Genomic DNA, 21829 nt, shown 5'->3' on the forward strand with positions numbered 1-21829 from the left:
AAGCCCCAAAATATTGGGATGGGATTGGGATGTTTTATTTTGGTTTTTCTTTTGAGTGTTGAAAGCCTGAAGCTTTGTCCAAGCCTGCCGAGTCCTTCTTCCCACCCACTTTCACACAACTCGGGTTCTGCACCTTACCAATCATTCTCCCGACTCTACCCTCCATTCATTAACCAGCGCTCGACCACGCTGCCACATACCCACTCCACCTGACTCAGGCCGGGGAGCCGTCTAGCCTGCCACCAGCCCCACCACCTCTGTTCTCTACCTGACAGAAGGCCTAGGCATCATGTGGTTTTGTCCATGAGCCATTAAAATGTGGCCAGGGATATGAACAGGGAAAGGGAGCATGATAAATTGGTGTCACTTTCCATGGAGTGAAAAAGGCCAGAAAAAAACTGAACCATTTGCCTTGGGAACCAGGACCACTAGGCTGGGCCAGTCACTGTGGGACTCCCCAATTACACCTGTATCAAGCATGGCCATGAGTTCCTCCCAAATCACCTGTTTTTTTTGGGTTTGGTCAAACGATAGCACCGGCTGCATATAGCCACACCTGCAGAAGTCTCAATGTGGTGTTCTATAAGATTAGTGCAAAAAACATGTTGGAGTACTCTGCAATTTGGCAACCTCTGTAATTTGGGATGGAGAGAGGTGGTCTCCCCAGATGCCCAATTGGATTGAGCCACACATTTTAAATTCACCCAGCCCAGCTTCTCCCACCATTTCTAAAGCCACAGAGACCACCACTGTTAATACTTTGAGGAGACTGAGTACTGGTATTGGTATATTTGCAGTGCTATACCTCTATCTGTTCACCTTATCTCATAGTCAACATCCCTGACTTACCATGTAACCTCAAAGGACCCTTGCCACATTGCAAGTCATTTGGAGCTTCATAAGAGCATATCATTTCCTGGTGAAAACTCCAGTAGCCAAGGGTCTCTTTTATACAGCAGGGATTGATATTCTTTCACCTGTAGCAAATTCTCCTGTGTTAATTAACCCAATGTGTGGAGTTTTGCTCTCAGTTTGAGAACATACAGAATTTCATTCTTACTTAGTGAAGGTCCTGCCTTCCAATTTTTTCTGATAACATCTAAGGTATGATTTATATGCTGCAATCCATTGTACTCGGAATTTGGAAAAATCTTGCCTCAGATATGGAAAAGTGCAATGGAGCAGTCATTCAACTCGGAATTCCAAGTTAGAAACTCAGGCAACATCTACCTCGCCCAGTTTCTCTGACAATCAAACCTGATGTCACAACAATATGGCGATACACAGTCAACAGTAAATAGAATTCCCTTTACATTATTTTCTAATTGATAAAACTTGATTTTACCTGATATGTAGCTTTTCTGTTATGAAAAGGTGTTATAACAGCTTTGTAGATTTAGATTTGTAATATAATTTTGCTGATTTCAGCCCAGTTTTATTAACATGATAAGATCATTATAACAGTTTTTATGAGCAAAGATAAACAAGACAGTTGACTAACAATGGATATAAAAAGTCTACATACCCCTGTTAAAATGGCAGGTTATTGTGATGTAAAATAATGTAACCAAGATAAATCATGTAAGAACCTTTTCTGCCTTTATTGTGATATTGCAACCTATAAATTAAAGTGAAAACAATAAGAATCATTTTAGGAGAAAAAATGAAAAATCAAAAATGTACAATAACCTAGTTGCATAAGTGTGCACACCCCGAAACTAATAGTTGAAGCACCTTTAGATTTTATCACGGCATTCAATCTTTTTGAGTAAGAGTCAGTTTGCACATCTTAACTTTGCAATATTTTGCCATTCCTCCTTGCAAAAGCATTCTTTCTCTGTCAAATTGGGTGGGCATCTCTTGTGCACAGCCCTGTTCCATCAAACCACAGATTTTTGATTGGATTTAGATCTAGACTCTGGCTGGGTCATTCCAAACCTTGATCTTGTTTTGATGAAGCCATTCCTTTGTTGATTTGATAGTTTGTGCTTCAGGTCATTGTCATGCTGAAAGGTGAAATTCCTCTTCATCTTAAGTGTTTTAGCAGAAGTCTTAAGGTTTTATGCTAACATTGACTGGTATTTGGAGCTATTCATTATTCCCTCCACCCTGACTAAAGCCCCAGTTCCAGTTGAAGAAAAGCAGCCCCAAATCATGATGCTGCCACCTCCATGCTTCACCATGGGAATGGTGTTCTTTTGTTGATGTGCTGTGTTTTTTTGTGCCAAACATATCTTTTGGTATTATGGCAAAAAAGTTCAACTTTGGTCTCATCAGACCATAACACATTATTCCACATGGATTTTTGGGAGATGGGATATATTTTTTTGCAAACTTTAGCTGGGCTTGGATTTATTTTTTTTTTTGGTTAAAAAAAGGCTTCTGTCTTGCCACCCTACCCCGCAGCCCAGACATATGAAGAATTCGGCAGATTGTTGTCACAATTTGGGAGCAACCAGTACTCCAGCAGGTTCACCACAGGAAGCTGTTGGGCCACGAGCTGGACTTTCCTCAACAGTAGCAGTACTGCGAGTTGGGCCAGCCCCAAGCTTCCACAGCACGCTCAAAAAGTTTCAGGAATGCTTCCAGGTCATCATGTGGCCCCGTCTTGAGCAGCATGATGTGGGGCATGGCTGCTGCGGCTGCTGCTGGAGTACCTGCCGGCTGGACCAGGCTCCGGAGCACTTGCTGGTCCTCTGCCTTGGCTTGGAGCAGGGCCTGGAAGCGCTGTTCCTGCTCTGTCCGTAGTTCGAGGAGGGCCTGATGTTGAGTCTGGTGAAGGCTGGCAATGGACTTGACGATCTCTGCTAGGACGTTAATGCGAGGACTCCATAACGGCGGTTCTACCTCACTCCGGGGTTTCGGCGCCAGTGTAACACTTCTCCTGGGTCCGGAGGGAGATAAAGATATGGGAAGCAGCTTGGGACACCTCAAAAATGGGCTCTTTATTGACCATTAATACTCACTTTTCAGTGATTTTATTGCACTTTGCACATGCACATGCACACACGCGGCTCTGTGCCGCTCAGCTCTAACCCCCTCGAGGCTCTTGTCTCTCCCCTCTTTATTCCTTGCTGTCACTCACTGAAACACAGAACACTTGTTAGTCAAATTCCCCACAGGTGTGTAATCCTTACCACTCACCTTCTCCGGCTCTGCCTCCCATTCACAAACTGGCACTCGACCATGCCCCTGCTTCCACAACTGTAAGTATTCATGATAACCAAATTAGTTATTGTATGTGATAGCACCTTTAGAGAAAGAGCTAATTAAAAATGTACATTTCTCAATCTAAAATAATTCAAGTTTTCTGTAAAGCTAAGGAACTGAACAAATGGTTAGAAAGAAACAGTATTCACTGTACCCAAGGTTAAATCTTAAAATGATAGGCATTTTGTTGTTCTGTCAGAGCAAATAGATGAGGAAATGTTATATAACACTTCATTTATATAACAGATATTATGCTCAACTCACCAAAAGACACTCAGGCTCAGCCATTGTAAAGAAGAGAACACATACGAAGCAGAAAGCTACATTCTTCTGTTTTTGCTATTTCTATTTCCTAAGGTAAAGTTGTGTCCTATGGAATGGCTGCCAAAATCCCGGAAAAGGTCAGGGAAATTTGCGAAATTTGTCCTCAGTGAAATACCCCCAAATTCCTTTTTAAAGGAAGTGACGACAAATTAAGCATTGCAAAAGAAGCCTTTTGGTCAGAAGACCAAATGGAAAAACTGTATCTTCACCTTGTGCTATTCAGATGGACAAGATGAACAAAGGAGCAGTTTGACCAGGAATGTGGATGCATTTGTGGCACTGAAAATCCCTGGAAGAAAAGAAACTGTTGGACAGTTGAGAGGAGGGTAAAATAATTCACAAAGCAATTACTCACTATACCAATATACAGTTTGTAATAATCTTATTACACTGTACACTAGTACCAGAGAAAAAAATTAATGAGCAAGTTTTTAAGCTATATATCAAAAATTCGTGAAAGTCAGGCAGTCAGACAGAAGACAGTGACATGACTGAAGCCATAAATCATGAGTCTGAGGTACAACAAACAAATTCAGGTCTCAGTTCCTGTATTTTGGAATGTGCATTCAGTCTTCATGATTCATATATAGACAGCCTAGTCTATCCGGATGCAGCCAGACTTCCTGAGAGAAATGTAGTCAACCTATATCATCCAGATGCAGGCAGCATTCACAGGCTTCAGTACCTGTTTCCTGCTGATTGTCAGGAGCTTCTTAAGTCAGATGATCCATTTGAAGTCAGTTGTAAGGGGCCAATCAGAAGTTTACTTCAAAGCAGTGAGGATGTGGGGGGGAAGTGCCAGGAAGCACCAAATAATGCAGTGTTCCAGGTGTCCAGGTGAGTCAAATGATTTAAAAACATAAGGAAAGACATATCATTCTTAAACAAGTGTCATTATAATTATAATTAGTGTATTTGCCAAGCATACCTTATGTCTCAGATTAAATATCATGAAGAAGATCTTCTTGGTTAAGGCTTGTTTTGGAGAGATCTTTAAGGGTTATTTTCAGGGAACGCCTGCTGCCATAAAAAAAAATGCTTTTGTCATTGTAAGCGAAAATTCTTAATATGCTTTAACAAACTGCCAGATCTGAAAATGTATTTCTAATTAATTTACTTTACTAATTAAAAGTACTTGGAGGAAAGGATTCATAGGCAGAGTATTGTCTTTTACATCTTAATTTTACTCATAAAGTAAGGTGGATGTTTTCGCATATACACTATATGATCAAAAGTATGTGTACATATGAGCACCACATCCATATGTGCCTGCTGAACGTCCCGCCTCAGATTTAGTCCCCTCTTTGCTGTTATAACAACATCCATGCTTCTGGGAAGGCTTTCCACTAGATTTTGGAGAGTGGCTGTGGGGATTTGCCCAATAAGCCACAGGAATATTAGTGAGGTCAGACACTGATGTCAGACAAGGAGGCTTGAGGCACAGTCAGCATTCCAGTTCATACCAAAGGTGTTCAGTGGGGTTGAGGTCAGGACTCTGTGCAGGTCCTTGAGTTCTTCCACTCCAACCTTGGCAAACCATGTCTTCATGGACCTTGCTTTGGACACACAGGCACTATCACTCTGGAACATGTTTGGGCCCCTTTGTTCCAGTCAAGAGAAATTGTAATGCTACAGCATATAAAGATATACAGTTGTGTGCTTCCAACTTTGTGGCAACAGTTTGATGAGGAACCACATGTGTGTGTGATAGTCAGGTGTCCGCATACTTTTGTGTATCTTTAAGAAATTCTTTAAGACTATATAATGTTAAATTACTACACAACCCAAGCTGTAGTGTCAAGGCACTAATTATGTCTGATGGTTCTTAACTAAAAGAAAGGAGAAAACAGTGTGAAACTCATATTATACACAGTATTCTTATCATGACCTGAGAACAAATCACTGCTGTAGTTCAGTTTAAGGTGATTTAGTGGCATGAGAAACAATGTAACATGTGCCCCCCTTACATATCCTGATCTCCTGACTTTCAGCCTGTACCTGTTTATGGTTTTTGCATCAAGTTTTGGAACAGTATCACGTTTTGCCAGTATCTTTTAATAAAAACACTAAACTGCACTTGCATCTGCCTCCGACTCCATCATATGACAGATGCTTTGCCCTCAACATTGATGCAGCAGGAGAGCAGGACTGGCAAAATGCCATGGCAGCCCAAGGGAGGCTGGTAGGAGAACATCAGCAGCACCTGGTTGAGTTGGATGCCAAGTTAAGCATGCTCACCAAAACTCCACCGCCTTCATTTCTTCCAGAGCCCCAGCTGCACCCCACAGTTTGCTCATCTCCTGTCCTGACAAATATTCAGAGGAAATAGCACTGTGCAAGGGGTTTTTGTGGCAAGCTAAGTATTTCTCAAGCCAAGAGGGTGTCTCCGAACAACAACAAAATATTTCCAAGGAGGAGAACACCTGTCGTCATATATCCTCTTCATGGAGTTTTTGACCATTCCCCCGAAGGAAAGAAAATCTGAGAAACTACTCGCTGTAACCCAGGGACAAAGAAATGTGGCTGAATATGCCCTGGAGTTCCGCATGCTTGCAGCAGGAAACGTCAAGTCATGTCAAGTGACTTTATCGTCATTTCAACCATATACAGCTAGTACAGTACACAGTGAAACGGAACAACATTCCTCCAGGACCATGGTGCTACATAAAACAACACAGAACTACATGAGACTACACATTACTACATAAAGTTCATGTGCAAACATGTGCAAACAGCACAAGACAGTACGCTAACTACTAAAACAGGACAGTGGGCACAGTAAGAGACAGTGCAGCACCAACCAGTACACAGTTCCATTGTGAAAGTGTCAGATATAATAGTAGTGCAAAAGTATAACAATATAATAAAATGCTGTGAATGTAAACATAACAACTATAACATAGTATTCAGCAGATAAGCTTATACAATATATGTTCATAGCAGTTATTGGGGTAGCAGCCAGGTAGAGAGTAAAGTAATGACAAGAATTATAGACAATATTTTTATAAATATAGTAGCAGCAAAAAAATGCAGGTAGTAAATACAGAGATGGGCTTTTCTCAGCCTTCGCAGAAAGTAGAGACGCTGCTGGGCTTTCTTATTTATGGAGCTGGTGTTGAGGGACCAGGTGAGGTTCTCCGCCAGGTGAACACCAAGGAATTTGGTGCTCTTGACGATCTCCACAGAGGAGCCGTCGATGTTCAGCAGAGAGTGGCCGTTCTGTGCTCTCTCTGAAAACGCAGCCCTGGGGGGCCCCAGTGCTCAGTGTGGTGGTGTTGGAGATGCTGTTCCCGATCCAGACTGACTGAGGTCTCCTAGTCAGGAACTCCAAGATCCAGTTGCAGAGGGAGGTGTACAGGCCCAGCAGGTTCAGCTTTCCAATCAGGTGCCGAGGAATGATTGTGTTGAATGCTGAACTGAGGTCTACGAACAGTATTTGAATGTACATTTTCTTTTTTGTCCGGGTGGGCAATGGCCAGATGAAGTGTGGTGGTGATGGCGTCATCTGTTGAGCGATATGCGTTGAGTGAGGTGGGCAGCAGGATCTTGATGTGCCTCATGACAAGCCTCTCAAAACACTTCATGATTATGGTTGTGAGTGCAATGGGACGGTAGTCATTGAGGCAGGACGCTGAAGACTTCTTCGGGACTGGGACGATGGTGGTGGCCTTGAAGCACATTGGAATGACGGCGCTGCTCAGGGAGATGTTGAAGAGGTCATTATTTTTATTTATTTTATTTACTCGATAGGGACAGTGCTCATTAATCACTGTCCAGAGTAATTAATAAGGCAGTGTTAGCCCAGGAGGCTAATTTTCATCTGTTGCCCCTTGCCAGATTTTAAGGTGGCAAACCCTCGCCAAGCCCGGTGGGCCTTGTTCTTTGCTTGCTTTGATTTCACACAATCATTGGCTCCAAGAACACCAAGGCAGACTCCCTGTCCTGCCTGTATCCCACAGAAAACAATGAACAGAAGGAGGAACACATACACAGGCATGCACAGGACATACCACCTGTTGAAAGTGAAGTATTGGTGGCCTAAAATGGTAACAGACATCCATAAATTCATCTTTTCATGCAGTGCTTGCACACAGGCCAAGGTACCACCCACCCTACCAGTTGGTAAGCTAGTGCTTTTACCCACAACCCAATGACCCTGGTCTCACCTCACCATAGACTTCATCACAGACCTCCCTGAGTCACGAGGTAACACCGTGATTATGGTCATCATAGACCAGTTCTCAAAATCCCCACATGGTTTGCCCACCTCCTTCAAAACCACTGAACTTATCTTCACATATATGTTCCATTACTATGGGATCCCCAGAGACATTGTAAGTAATTGAAGCACTCAGTTCACCCCCAGTGTCTGGGCCAGCTTCATGGAGAATCTGGGGGTCTCAGTAAGTAACCACCCACCGGCAAATGGGCAAGTGGAATGTGCAAGCCAAGAAATCGGTGAATTTCGGCGGCATGAACAAGTGTGGGAGAATGCACACAGGCCTTTTTTAGCAGGTGTTTCAGAGAAACAAGGAATTTGCTGATTGACTTTGAGATGAGAAATAGTCTTGTTGCCAAAGTTTTTGGATTTGCCTATGTTGTACTGTTTTACTGATCACCACTTGCATCTGCCTCCGACTCTATCACATGACACTGCCTGTAGGCTACAATTTCAGTTTCAAAGACAGGATAATCTCCATTTTAAAGCCCCAATAAGGAAAGTTTCAGGCCATTTTTAAATCTTTGAAATAACAGACACTTGTTTTAAATGTGCCATGTGTAATAAACTGTGAATAGTGTTGGTAAACTCAGTAATTATTAATTTTGTCTTCTGTTGTTTTATCAAACCCTAATTGGGATCTTTAAGCTTCACATAGCTCATTAAACATAAATAAATAAATAAACAAACAAACATTCATTCACTTTTTTAAATCTCTGAGTGATAAATACTTCATGGCTTTGGATGTTGCAATGGCTGTGGAATATATACACTCTAAGAATACAACACATCAGGATCTGTAGACCTCCAATGTGCTGGTAAAAATTGTGTTTATTCAATAATCAGGATGCAAACCCCTTTTCTTCTGTGTAATTATCAACCAAATAGATACAGCAGTCCTCCTAAAAGGCTTTCCTGGCTGATTGGGACATGGCAAACATTATGGATACAGTTCATTATGGATGCAAGTTCCTGCCTAACAGTGGAGTCAGATAAATAGGAACAAATAAAATAAATAACAAAATAGGACTAAGCTCCTACAACTTAGAAATCTCCAGGAAGGGGTTAGTGTTCACTAACATATACATATACATATATATATATACATATACATATATATATATATATATATATATATATATATATATATATATATATATATACACACACACACATCAGAAATTTATGTTAGTTCTCTTGTTCTCTCTTCTTTTCAACTGTGTCTTATATATTTTTCTTAGTTTAAATCTCTCTTGCCCCTTCTTTCCTCCACTTTCTTTCTGCTTTACTCTTCAGTTTCTTTTCTAATTCATTTTTATTCTTATCTTCCTTCTCTTTTTCCTTTTACTCTTACCTTGGGCAAAGACCTGACTGGTCACCCCTCTACAAAGGTGCAGCAAAGGGCTGTGTCCAAGGCAGGCCTTACGTATCCTGCCTGGCAGGTGCAGGCAATCCAGGTTAATCAGGCTGGAGAATTCTGAGCAGCTGAGTTCTCCTGCATGGTGGCTATCACTATGCTCTGCTGCCGCCCTCTGCTGGCTCCCGGCAGTGTATTATGGCCTCTTACATCTTCATTATGTTTCGAGCAGACACAGGCAGCTGACATGTATATACACATATGCACAGGATTATCCAGATCCAGTTTATCAACCTCCATCAGGGTCTACAGTGTGAAATATTTCATTAATTGATGAGACAAAAATGTCTGACATGACATGGCATAAAACCGTTTATACAAAACCAGATTATATTAGGGTTATTTCTTTTCTGTCATGTGACAGAGTTGGAGACAGATGCAAATGCAGGTTAGCTTTTTTTTTTTATTAAAACACAATGGCAAACAGATCTAAAACATAAAGCAAAGAACCATAAACAAGAACAGGCAGAAAGTCAGGCAATCAGCAAACAGTATTATGCGGGCAATTCCAAAAATGCATAAACTAGGCAACAAGGCAAGATCAAAAAGCAGAATATCAAGGCACAAAACACAAGTCTTGGTAAGTCAGGTATAAACACACTGAGCTTTACTTTGCAACGAGTTTGTGATGAGAGTCTGTATATAAAGAGTGTGAATGTGATTGAACAGGGGTGCATGACTAGAACACGGCTGACTGTGAACGTGTTGGTGGAGTGTTCTGCTGGGGCCGCAATCTGTTCTGGGAAGTGTAGTTTCTGGCTGATTCTGGTGCTGACATGACATTTTCCCATCTCTTCAATGATTTAAGTAATAAAATATATATATATTTTAAAAAAATACCTCAACGTGATTCTGGCACTTCTTTATCCATGTTTTCTTCAAGAAGTTGTTAAAGCATTCTGCTCTCCACAGATGTGAAAACATTAAAAATAGTGGTAAGAACCATAATATTTTTTTGTGATACTGTGACCGCTTGTCCAACTGAACTTGACCAAGAAATTCTTTAGTATTTACTATTATCCTGGATAATTTGCAAAATCAACATGTATCTTTCACATACATTTAACCTATATGTTTTTTTTTCCATGAGAACAGATTATGAACCAATAAAACTAGCCACTGAATACAAAACCTGACTATGCACTGATTTTTCCAACCAAAAAGCTACTGCATGTTTCCTCAGTGCTTGCATGAAATTAAGAGTGGAATGACACGTGAATCTGGCCAATGATGACGTTCTCCAGCCCTCTGTCTGCATGTACACATCAGGGACAGCCTCTGTAAGATATTGTAAGATAGTGGAACCCATTTCTCTTTGAAATACACCAATTTGATCATCTAATTTTCCAAAGACTGAGAGTATTGTTTGTCAGGCAAATAAGAGTTTACACGTGGATGTTTACAGATCCTTAGGAGCAGTGATGGGCACCTTTGTTGTAAGATTTTATATGGTAGAATGTCAAGGAGATGCTTAAGATCATGTGAGGAACCCCACCAACATCCCAGAGATGAAGCTGTTCAGTACTGAGGAATGGGCTAAAATTCCTCCAAGCTGATGTGGAGGACTGATGAGCAGTTACCGGTTATTGCTGCACTAGGGGGTCACAACAGATACTGAAAGCATTTTCCTCAATAAATAAATGACGAAGTATAATTATTTTTGTCTCTTTTTTTTAAAATTGGGTTTTCTTTGTCTACACACACACACACACATAGTCTACTTTACTAGGCACACCTGTACACCTGCTCATTTATGCGGTTGTCTCATGTGGCAGCAGTAGAATGCAAAAAAATCATGCAGGTCAAGAGATTCAGTTAATGTTCACATCAGAATGAGGAAAAATTGTGATCTCAGTAACACTAACCGTGGCATAATTGTTGGTACCAGATGGGCTGGTTTGAGTATTTCCGAAACTGCTGATCTCCTGGAATTTTCACACACAAAAGTCTCTGGCATTTCATCTGACATACCAAGCCTTTGATATATGTTTGCTATTTCTGGTTTTGACCCTGGCATGATTCGCAGTCTCTTGATTTTTGCCTTGTTCTTGAATACTCTGTTTGCCTGACCCACTGCTTGTTCTGTGTTTTGGATTTTTGTCTTATGATTTGGAATTGTTTGCCATTGCCAGTTGTTTAAAATAAAAATACTCACTTGCCGTCTGTTGAAGAGTGCCTCAATCAGTTCATCTGTGGTTTATGTAGTAGTTCTGAGAGAACACAAACTTATTGTAAACCTTTTAATAAACACAATAAACACAAGTTTGTCACAATGTAAAACTGTTGTCAATATATTATCAACAAATCGTTTCAGGTGAATGTCGCAATATGCTAGAGCACAATCATAACTATAAAAGAATTTTAAAAGAAAAACTCATTAGAACCTGAGGTCTTCTTTTACAAATTTAACGTGTTTTCTGTTCTATCTGAACAAACTGCTTCTCTGCTTTAAATATGCCCCCTGACTTGATGCGTTGTAACAAAATGTAACAGGTCCAAAATATAAGGATACTTCTTTCATACTCCATAGTTTTCATTCCAATTATGTGAACACACACACACACACACACACACACACACAACTGCACATTCACTGCACGTTCACAGATGAGCTACAATTGTTGCCTAAGCAATCACAGGAAAGCAAAGCCATAACCTTAGGCAAAGAGATTCAAGTATATAAAATATGGAAAACGTTTTGGGGGCGAGGTCCTGAAGATACATGCAATATACAATTGTCTTACTGAGATGCAGCCTATCATACCGTTTGATGCATTTTTGGGAGAATGGTTTTGAATATCAAAGTTTCTTTGTTAACTTTTGTTTACACACATCTCAAGATGATGTGAGACAAATTTGGTGAAGACCTGGACAAAATTTGGAGGACGAGTAGCAAAAATGGCACTAAGATGGAAGCATTTTTGGCATGTTATTGTAACTTTTGACCAGTAAGTGGCGCTGTCACAAAATTTGTTGCATAGCCTCAGGGCATTATCCTGAAGCTGCCTACCAAAATTTGTTTCAGTGTGGAAGGTCCTTACTGAGACAAAGTCTCACTTCCTGTTTGGCAGCTTGGCCATCAGACTTCTTGGCACATTACTGGCAAACTGTTTGGAATATCAAGATTTTTTTTTTTTTTGATAACATTTGTCCAGGTTGGTCTGAAGACGTTGTATGCCAAAATTGGTGTTGACTGGACATAATTTGTAGGAGGAGTAGCAAAAAAACAATTTTTGACAAAATCCAAGATGGTCGACAGGAAGTAAGCTTGAATTTCAGATGTTGGTGTGCATTCACTTTAGCATACTCCAGGGATTTATAGGAAAAAAGAACTGTAAATTTAGCAGAAAATGATCTTCAAATGATATAAGGAAAAAAATGAAAGTTTTTATAGTTCTTGACCACAAGGTGATGCAGTCACAAAACTTCTTGGGTACATTCAGGACATGGTCCTGAAGATACTTATCAAGTTTCAAAATTCCTTTGACATCTTTTGTTCAGACAAGTCTCAAGATGATGTGAGCCAAATTTGGTGAAGATTGGACAAAATTTGTAGGAGGAGCAAAATGGCAGTTAGATGTAAGCATTTTTAGCATGTTATTGTAACTTTTGACCAGTAGGTCGCACTTGCATGAAATTTGTTGCATAGCCTCAGGTCTTGGTCCCAAAGATCCCTAACAAGTTTTGTGTCAGTGTGCAAAGTAATTGCTGAGATACAACCTCACTTCCTGTTTGGTGGCTTTGCTGTCAGATTCGTTGGCCCATTACCAGCAAACCATCTGGAGTGTCAAAATTCTTTTGGTAATTTTTGTGAGGCTTACTTCGAAGATGACCTGTGCCAGATTTGGTGTTGATTGGACAAAAATTATATGAGGAATAGTTAAAAAAACAGTTTTTGACAAAATCCAAGACAGCAGAAAACCTATTTAGGCGGAAATTGACATCGTAGCATGCACTGAACTGAACACTAAAACTCGCCTGGCTTTTAAATTTTGGACATATGGTTCAAAAGTTATAACCATAAATGTACTTCCAAATTAGGCCCAAATTTGACCCGATGGTGCTGGAGCTTTGGCAGCAATTGGCCCAAATTTGGTCAGAATGTTCCTTAGACCCTCCCCAATCAGTGTGCCAAATTTCACAACTTTTTACCAGACGGTTCTATGGGCTGCCATAGACACCCTAGTCAGAAGAAGAATAAGAAAAGGTAGAATAACAATAGGATGCCTACACACCTTTGGTGCTTGGCCCCATAATAATAAAACTTAAATGAAGTTGGATAGCAATAGCATTGCACATTGTTTACATTGCATACAGTAGTATGTGCTACTGTGCATTTACAAAGATATGTCATCTTTTTTTTTTCAACAAATACATAAAGCAAGTTATAGAAAATCTTATTAAGTTTTACCTCTTCATATACTTGCACTGGAAGTGAATAATGTCATGGGAAGTTTAAGTATCATAGTAGCTAGTAACAGAGGCTAATATTTAGGTTCCCTATATTTATGGGTCTAGCAGGCTGGAGGTCTTGTGCAGAGAGATGCCCATCAAGTATGCTCATTAAAATATCTGGACATGTTTTGATAGTTCTCAGCTCGGTCTGGTCAGTGAGTTCAGCTGGTTTCTGAACAGTGCTTTATCATACTTCTGTCTTTTCCCTCTCATGTAAACTATTTAAGCTAATATCAAAGTTTGCCATCATACAAACATTTTAAATAGTGACAGATATCTCAGAGTATCTGTAAAACAGATTATATTAATAATAATATTAATATTAATAATAATATTAATAATTCACCAATGTTAACATCAGACAATTTAAAATAGTCTACGATGGTTTTGATTCAGTGGCCTAGTTGTAGCATTAAACCATACAGGAGTCTACACAACAACCCACCTGACACAACATTAGTAAATATTAGTCTTGCCACATGCATAGTGTTTCACTTGCTCTCTCCACCTCTTGGCTCTTAATGTGCTCAAAGTAACTAAGTAGCTCAGTTGAAAAGTATGTAATAAGGAAGAATGTTGCACTGTTTTCTATTCAGCCATAAACAGTAGGCGTGTAAAGCAATAGCAGAGAGAGAGAGAGAGAGAGAGAGAGACTGACTGACTACTGGGCAAACGATAATAGCTTTATCGAAAATGGTGAAGTTAGCAAGATAAGCAATACAATTAGTTAGCTAACGCTATCTTGCTAAGCTACAGATTAGTTAATGTTTGCTTAGAGAGCTATGTTTAACTGATAAAATATAATTATTAAAAGACAAAATCTAACATAAAACGGATTCAAGACATCAAACATATAAAACTGAAGTTATATTACACATTAACATCCGATGTTGTGAAACATCGAAGCTCAGCCTGAGGTAAATTTCAGCCTGAGGTAAATTTCAGTCTGAGGTAAATTTCAGTCTGAGGGAAATTTCAGCCTGAGGGAAATTTCAGTCTGAGGTAAATTTCAGCCTGAGGTGAATTTCAGTCTGAGGTAAATTTCAGCCTGAGGTGAATTTCAGTCTGAGGTAAATTTCAGCCTGAGGGAAATTTCAGTCTGAGGTGAATTTCAGTCTGAGGTAAATTTCAGCCTGAGGTGAATTTCAGTCTGAGGTAAATTTCAGCCTGAGGTGAATTTCAGTCTGAGGTAAATTTCAGCCTGAGGGAAATTTCAGTCTGAGGGAAATTTCAGTCTGAGGAAAATTTCAGTCTGAGGTAAAGTTCAGCCTGAGGTGAATTTCAGTCTGAGGTAAATTTCAGTCTGAGGTAAAGTTCAGTCTGAGGTAAAGTTCAGTTGGTCAGCTGGTTCTGTTGGTCCAGATGAGCTCTCGCACAGGTTTTTGAAACTGACTCAAAATCAGTGAGCATGTGATACAGGCAAAACTCCGAGACCTTCATACAACCTAAATAAGACGGTTCAAATAGAATACAATCTATTCCAGATGTCCAGATCTTTTCCAGTCCTCTTTCAGTGGTAGTGCGCTCACTGGGTACTGACAGCTGTGTCCACCTCACTTTTAAAATGCCTGCTACGCCCCTAGTCTGTAGTAATTACGACTGATGTATGTAGGATTTACCTGTGCTAGGATCTCAGTAACTTAACTGCGGCTTAAATTCTGCCAGTACTTGGTTTTAGGTTTGGTTTCGGTGGGAGTTCACCCACTTTAATAGGAACACCTGCTCATTTATACAGTTACCCAGTCAGCTAATCATGTCAGAGCAGCACAACGCATAAAATCACGCAGATACAGGTCAAGAGCTTCAGGTGATGTTCACATCAAACAGCTGAATGGGAAAAAAATGTGATCTCTGTGACTTTAAGCGTGGCATAGTTGTTGATGCCAGTTGGACTGGTTTGAGTATTTCAGAAACTGCTGATCTCCTGAGGTTTTCACACACAACAGTCTCTAGAGTTTACACAGAATGGTGTGAAAAACAAAAAAACAGTAGTTAGCGACAGTTCTGTGGGTGGAAATGCCTTGTTGATAAGAGAGGTCAGATTGGTTCGAGCTGCCGGTAAGGATATAGTAACTCAAATAATCACTCTTTACAACTGTGGTGAGCAGAAAAGCATCTCAGCATCCACAAAACTTTGAACCTTGAGGTAAATGGGCTACAACAGCAGAAGACTACATCGGGTTCCACTCCTGTCAGCCAAGAACAAGAATCTGAGGCTTTCATGGGCACAGGCTCATCAAAATTGGACAGCTGAAGATTAGAAAACAAATCACATAGACATCCTGTCAGATCAGTCCACACACTCACATCAGCAAGGTGTTTCAGCCTTAATTTAAGAAAAAATTAAGAATATTTTATATTTTTGTGAAAAATTCTTCTTACAAATGTTCTTATTTTTTTCTTAAGATTGTTCCTAAGACAAAACTTAAGAAAAATTCAAATTCTCGAAAACGTTGTTCTTAAAAATCATTGTAAATAACTTCTTAAAGTTAGGATAACTGCCAACTTACATCGTAGATCCCAAAAGGGTAAGATTTTTAATTCATTTATTGGGTTGTTTCAAATATTAACATTACAAAATTATAAAACTTGCAACATATAATAAATACTGTATAACTTATACATACATAAGTTCCCATCTATAGCTGCAGAACAAATTCTCATAAAACAGAATTTCTTTGAGATTGCAGCATTTCCAAATGTATTGGGTGCAGTGGATGGGACGTATTTTGCAATTAAGGTAAGTAAGGTAAGTTAAGGTAAGTGCAAGTACACAAATTAGTAGTCTCATAGATTAACAACAATTTTTTTATACTTCCTTTTGACATTTATCTTTGTAGGCTCCATCTGATGATGAAGAAATGTATGTCAACAGGAAGAATTTTTATTCAGTTAACGCCCAGATGTTGTGATGCTTCACTGAAAATAACAAACCTTGTAGCAAAACGGCCTGGGAGTACCCATGATTCTTTTATACTCACCAGCTCAGCACTGGGTCCACAATTCAGTGAAGGCCAAATCCCCGATGGGTGGCAATTAGGAAAATACACAGCTGAAACAGCCTCCGCCACCCTTTCCTACGCACACCACCTACTTTGCGTCGTGATACAATTATCCGGACTCCCAAGGAGGACTTTCTTTATTGCACTAATTTCCTCGATAAGAACTTCCAGCTCTTGCCTACTGAAGTTTTTTGTTTCTTTACTTCTTCTCCATGTCGAAATTGCCAAATGGTTTCCACTTTCCAGTAAGTAAATTCTCCTATGATGGTTAATTGTCAGTTAATGTCAGTTAATGTTGTTAAACGAATGCATCTCATGCCCTTTACGTTCGAATGATCGGGAGGTGATTGCTACTTAAACAATAAATTGATACATTTCAAATTTGGCAGTATTGAATTTGTTGTAGCTAATACACTACTGTCATTTTATTCTTAAGAAATTATTTGAGAACTTCTTAAGAATTTTTTAAGAATTGCACTTAGGAACATTCCTATGAACGGCTTAGAATTTATCTGAAGCACTTTCTTAACTTCTTTCTTAAGAAGATTTTCACGAATCTGGCCCCTGGTCTTTTTCCAGTCTTCAGTAGTCAGGAAAATCACTAGAAAAAGATGTGGTCTTCTGCTGTTGTAGCTCATCCACCTCAAAGTCTGAGGTGTTGTGTTTTCTGAGGTGCTTTTCTGCACACCAAGATTGTAATGAGTGCTTTTTTGAGTTACTATCGACTTCCTGTCAGCTCAGTCCAGTCTGGTCATTCTCCTCTGATCTCTCACATCAGCAAGGTGTTTCAGCCTGCAGATCCTCCGCACACAGGATGCTTTTTTTATTTTTCACACCATTCTTTGTACAATGTTGTCTGAAATTCCCAGGTGATCAGCAGTTTCTGAAATACTCAAACCAGCCCATCTGGCACCAACTGAAGCCCATCTGGTGCCACGGTTAAAGTTACAGAGACTACGCTTCTCCCCATTCTGATGTTTGATGTGAACATTAACTAAAGCTCTTGACCTTTATCTGCATGATTTTATGTATTGTGCTGCTGCCACATGATTAGCTGATTGGATAACTGCATAAATGAGCAGGTGTACAGGTGTTCCTAATAAACTGGGTGTATATACAGTATATATAGTCCATCTCTCCCTCTCTCTCTCTCTCTCTCTCTATATATATATATATATATATGTAGAAAGAGAGAGAGAGAAGGTATTGTTGAAGATAATGTTCCCAGATGCATACATTTGCAGTCCCTAAAAAAATACTGACATGACAGATATGGACAGGATTAAAGTGCCAGAGATATTCTGGTAAAAATGACATTACCCCACATCCCCACGCAAAAAGAACTTGTCAATAATACTTCATCTATGGCAGACAAAAGCCAGTTTTACTACGGGTGTTTGTGATGTGGAGAAAGATGGTTATCAGGGGTCTACTAATAATCTAATTACCCAAGCATTATCTGATTAATTGGATTAAGGCTGTTCAAGAAATCCAGTGAGGTCACTTTGATTTCATCCAGCTATTTTCTGTGCTGCTTATCCTGCACAGGGAGCCTGGAGCCTATCCCAGGGGACACAATCACACACACACCAGACACTTGAGATACTAGGGTACCTAGAGGAAACCCCCAAGGTGCAGGGAGAGCATGCAGGTGCAGGAGGGAATTGAACCCCTGACCCCAGGGGTACAAGGCGAGCGTGCTAACCACTAGGCTACTGTGACCCACCCTATGTCACTCTCAGTGATATCATTGTGTAATTTCTCACCATAACTCCCATTTGAGCCGATTCATTTATGGAGTCGATTCATGATTCGCACTGAATTTGAAAATAGACTCTTTTGGCATCGACGACTAGCAGCTTTAGGCTTTGGTACAAACTGAGACAAAAACACACCACGTTCAGAGCATTGGAGATTTTTCCGAAAATTGTAAAAGTAGCGTACACTGCGTTTTGTCCATCCCGGTGCCCCAGTCAGTGTCTGGCGGTCATTTTGATAGAGTGTTAAACCAGCAGAGTGAGAGTAATAATAAGTAGCAGGGGAGAATGGCACTGTCGGCGTGGTCTGCACAGACAAAAGGCTTAGAAGTGCATGCATTTAAAAAAGTCTGTACGCTAGAAACCATGGTTTAACCGCTGATAGCGTGCGTTTTGGTGCAGTTTTTGGTGTCTGCTCATTGCAGCCGCCATATTTAGGTTTATTGCTGGTGACTGGCTCTTTGGGACTGAATTGTTCAGCTCGACTAGTGGCGTTAGCGGTGCTGCTGGTGACGCAGGAAAATCACTCACAAGAAATACAAGGAAGCAAGAGCACCTAAAGACCCTCATGTATACCCGGGAAGTCTCCTAAGGATACGTTATTGATGCTTTGGATTGTGTATTTAGAAACAAACAAGCAACCGGACTACCGGCCATAAGGAAACCGTATCTCATTTCTGGGTAAGTCCTATTTCCGTGCTGCTAGCAAGCGAGTGTGTGCACATCTCCGAGCACTGGCGTTAGCTCAGCTGTGTGTTGTGTGTTGTGTGTTGATGAGTACGGCGTGTTTGTTAGGTTTCATGTGTCATGCACATAGGAGATGTAGGCAACGCATCAGGCAGGGAAAAATCATAACACCATAACATCATAACACTAGGACTCAGTTCATTTCAGACCCTGGCTAACAGTTGATGCGTGTAGAAGCCGGTCTGCATTTTTGTTTAAAGCAAAATGGCTGACACCTTTGTACACCAAACCTGCTCGATAATGACTGCACGAAATAGTGCTGTGCCTTTTGAAACAGATGTCACTGTTAGTTGAAACTCAGTTGTAAGACGTATGACAGATTTGGCAGGTCAGATTTGAGGATGCTAATACAAACACACTAGCTAGCAGGCTAGCTAACATTGTTGTGGCCGGCGAGCGAGGACAGCGCCATTAATAAGGTGTAACCACTTCCATGTTAGCCAGGCAGCTAACTAGGCCGAAAAGACTACACAACTGTCTAAACAGGCCTCGACTGGAAATTACCAACAATGTTAGGTTATAAACATTGTAGAATATTGAGGCTGGGTTCTTCTTAGAGGGATAGAAGTGGGTTTTGTGTCATTTCTGTGCCATTTGTTAACAACGAAGTTGAAGTTTCTAAACTAAAACAAGCTGGTAAGTTAGTTGTGATGTTGCTTGATAGTTTCCAGGCCAGGGGTTTTCTTGGTTAGCTAGGTAAGGTGCTAGGTGTTTAGGAAACTGCAGCGTCTTATTGAAGTTAAATTAAATGAATAGACTTAAAGGAGTGTATATTTGAGTATTTGAGGATATATATTTACATATGTCGTGTGCTGTGGACGTGTTGGAGGCGTCGCTGGCTGTTAGAGCTGTGGGTGAGACTGTCAGGACCTGGAGCTCTCAGTAACATGATAAGAGAATAACATGATCTCTCTGTGGATCTGATGTAGGAGGGATGAAGATTGTTCACTCAGTTCTTGGTCGTTTCATATATTCAATAGGATGACTGAAATTATTAATAGGAGAGAAATTATTCCCTATTCCCTATGCCTTACAAACTGCAAAGTAATAATAACAATTCTGTACCCTCTGGATAACTCATTTGGACACTAACTGTAATCAGTTCATTGTGGAATTTCATGAGCAAATGGATCTCCAGAATCCTCCGGAAGATGATGTTCAAAACTTTGCAGATATTGCATTATACACTCACTGTCTGCTTTAATGGGAACACCCGTACACCTGCTCATTTATGCAGTTGTCCATTCAGTCAATCATGTGGCAACAGGACAATGCATGAAATCATGCAGATACAGGTCAAGAGCTTCAGTAAAGGTTCACATCAAACATCAGAATGGGGAAAAAGTGTGATCTGTGTGTGATCTGTGTGTGACTCTAATTGTGGCATGGGTGTTGGTGCCAGTTGGGCTGGTTTGAATATTTCTGCTGATCTTCTGGAAATTTCAGATACAACAGTCTCTAGAGTTTACACAGAATGGTGCGAAAAACAAAAAACATCCTGGGAGCAGAGGGTCTGCAGGCCGAAACACCTTGTTGATGAGAGATCAGAGGAGAATGAACAGTCTGGTCTGAGCTAATAGAAAGTCTATAGTAACTCAAGTAAGAACTCTTTACAACCGTGGTGTGCAGAAAAGCATGTCAGAACGCACAGTACATCAAACCTTGAGGTGGAGGAGATGCAACAGCAGAAGACCACATCAGGTTTCGCTCCTGTCAGCTAAGAACAAGAATCAGAGGCTATCACGAGCACTGATTCACTGAAACTTGGTAGTCGAAGACTGGAAAAAGACCAGGTGGACCTTTTGTTTAATTGCATTTTATTGGATACCATCTGCTGTGAAAAGAAACAGGATTAGCCAGTTGGGATGATGCATTTTTCCTGTTTCTGTTTGAATAGCTGCACTATGCGCACAGAGATATCGAGGTGAGAGCTGGGGAAGGAGCTGCAGGAGTTTACTGCAAAATGAAAGTAGATCAGGTTTTATAATAAGGTGTAATTTTAATCATTTTCAGTGGAACCATCACAGAGCTATTTTATGCCAGCATTATTAATATGGAAAGATTGTTTGACAGTAGATTGGGCCTTAAATGATTAAATAACATATTTATGTCATCAGCACTCCTACTGCTATCTGACATCTACCTGAAATGCACGAGGACGTAACACTTACCAATTTAATTGTACAGATAAGGAAAACAATCAAGATTTTATTTCGTATATTTCCTCATCCCGATGAAATTAATGTCAGGTTACGCCACTGGCAGCATGACAAACAAGTTGCTTCTGAATTGTTTGTAGACTCGAGTGTGACTTACATCAAGCACAGCAAACAGCCTGCATTCAGACTGCAGTCCCGCCAGCTGCTGTAGAAACTGGAGTGCATGTATATACAGCGGTTTACGGTAACTGCTTACCGTAAAATGCTGTTGCTCGTCAGTTTTAGTTGAGCACTGTGAGATGTTTGTGTGCACTCTACAAGGGCGGTCGCTATGGTAAGGATCTTGTCTAGGTGTTGATTTACCATTACACGTAATGTGGAATGTCCTGATAAGTTGTAGAAGTTCCTGTTATCATTTAAGTTATAGCAGCAATAAACATTTCCCTCACTAACTCTCTTTTATTCCTCCCTGTCCTTCCATACATGCTAAATTAAACAGCTTCTTAAAGAATGGTTCAACATGACAACAATTATACTTT

General features: G+C 40.3%; 1 protein-coding gene and 1 long non-coding RNA gene across 4 annotated transcripts in view; one reads left to right on the forward strand and one right to left on the reverse strand.

Annotated features, from left to right (window-relative positions):
• Window positions 1-1582: 1582 nt before the first annotated feature.
• LOC113545971 (uncharacterized) lies at window positions 1583-19997 on the reverse strand. 2 transcript variants are annotated; one of them, XR_008300714.1, is made up of 5 exons: window positions 19932-19997; window positions 11326-11380; window positions 9108-9416; window positions 2967-4554; window positions 1583-2884 (listed from the first exon to the last, which is right to left on the reverse strand). It is a non-coding gene; the product is annotated as an uncharacterized LOC113545971 (long non-coding RNA). The 2 variants fall into 2 exon arrangements; XR_008300715.1 differs by having other exon boundaries at window positions 2967-4551; window positions 19932-19984.
• The window catches only part of LOC113545970 (probable ubiquitin carboxyl-terminal hydrolase FAF-X), a 51255-nt gene continuing 47878 nt past the window's right edge, over window positions 18453-21829 (forward strand). For both annotated transcript variants that reach the window (XM_053227695.1, XM_053227699.1), the window contains exon 1: window positions 18453-19065. The gene's annotated coding sequence lies outside the window, so the exon portion shown is untranslated. The remainder of the gene's footprint in view (window positions 19066-21829) is intronic.

Source organism: Pangasianodon hypophthalmus, chromosome 2, assembly GCF_027358585.1.
Source record: "Pangasianodon hypophthalmus isolate fPanHyp1 chromosome 2, fPanHyp1.pri, whole genome shotgun sequence".
NCBI classification, from domain to species: Eukaryota; Metazoa; Chordata; class Actinopteri; order Siluriformes; family Pangasiidae; genus Pangasianodon; species Pangasianodon hypophthalmus.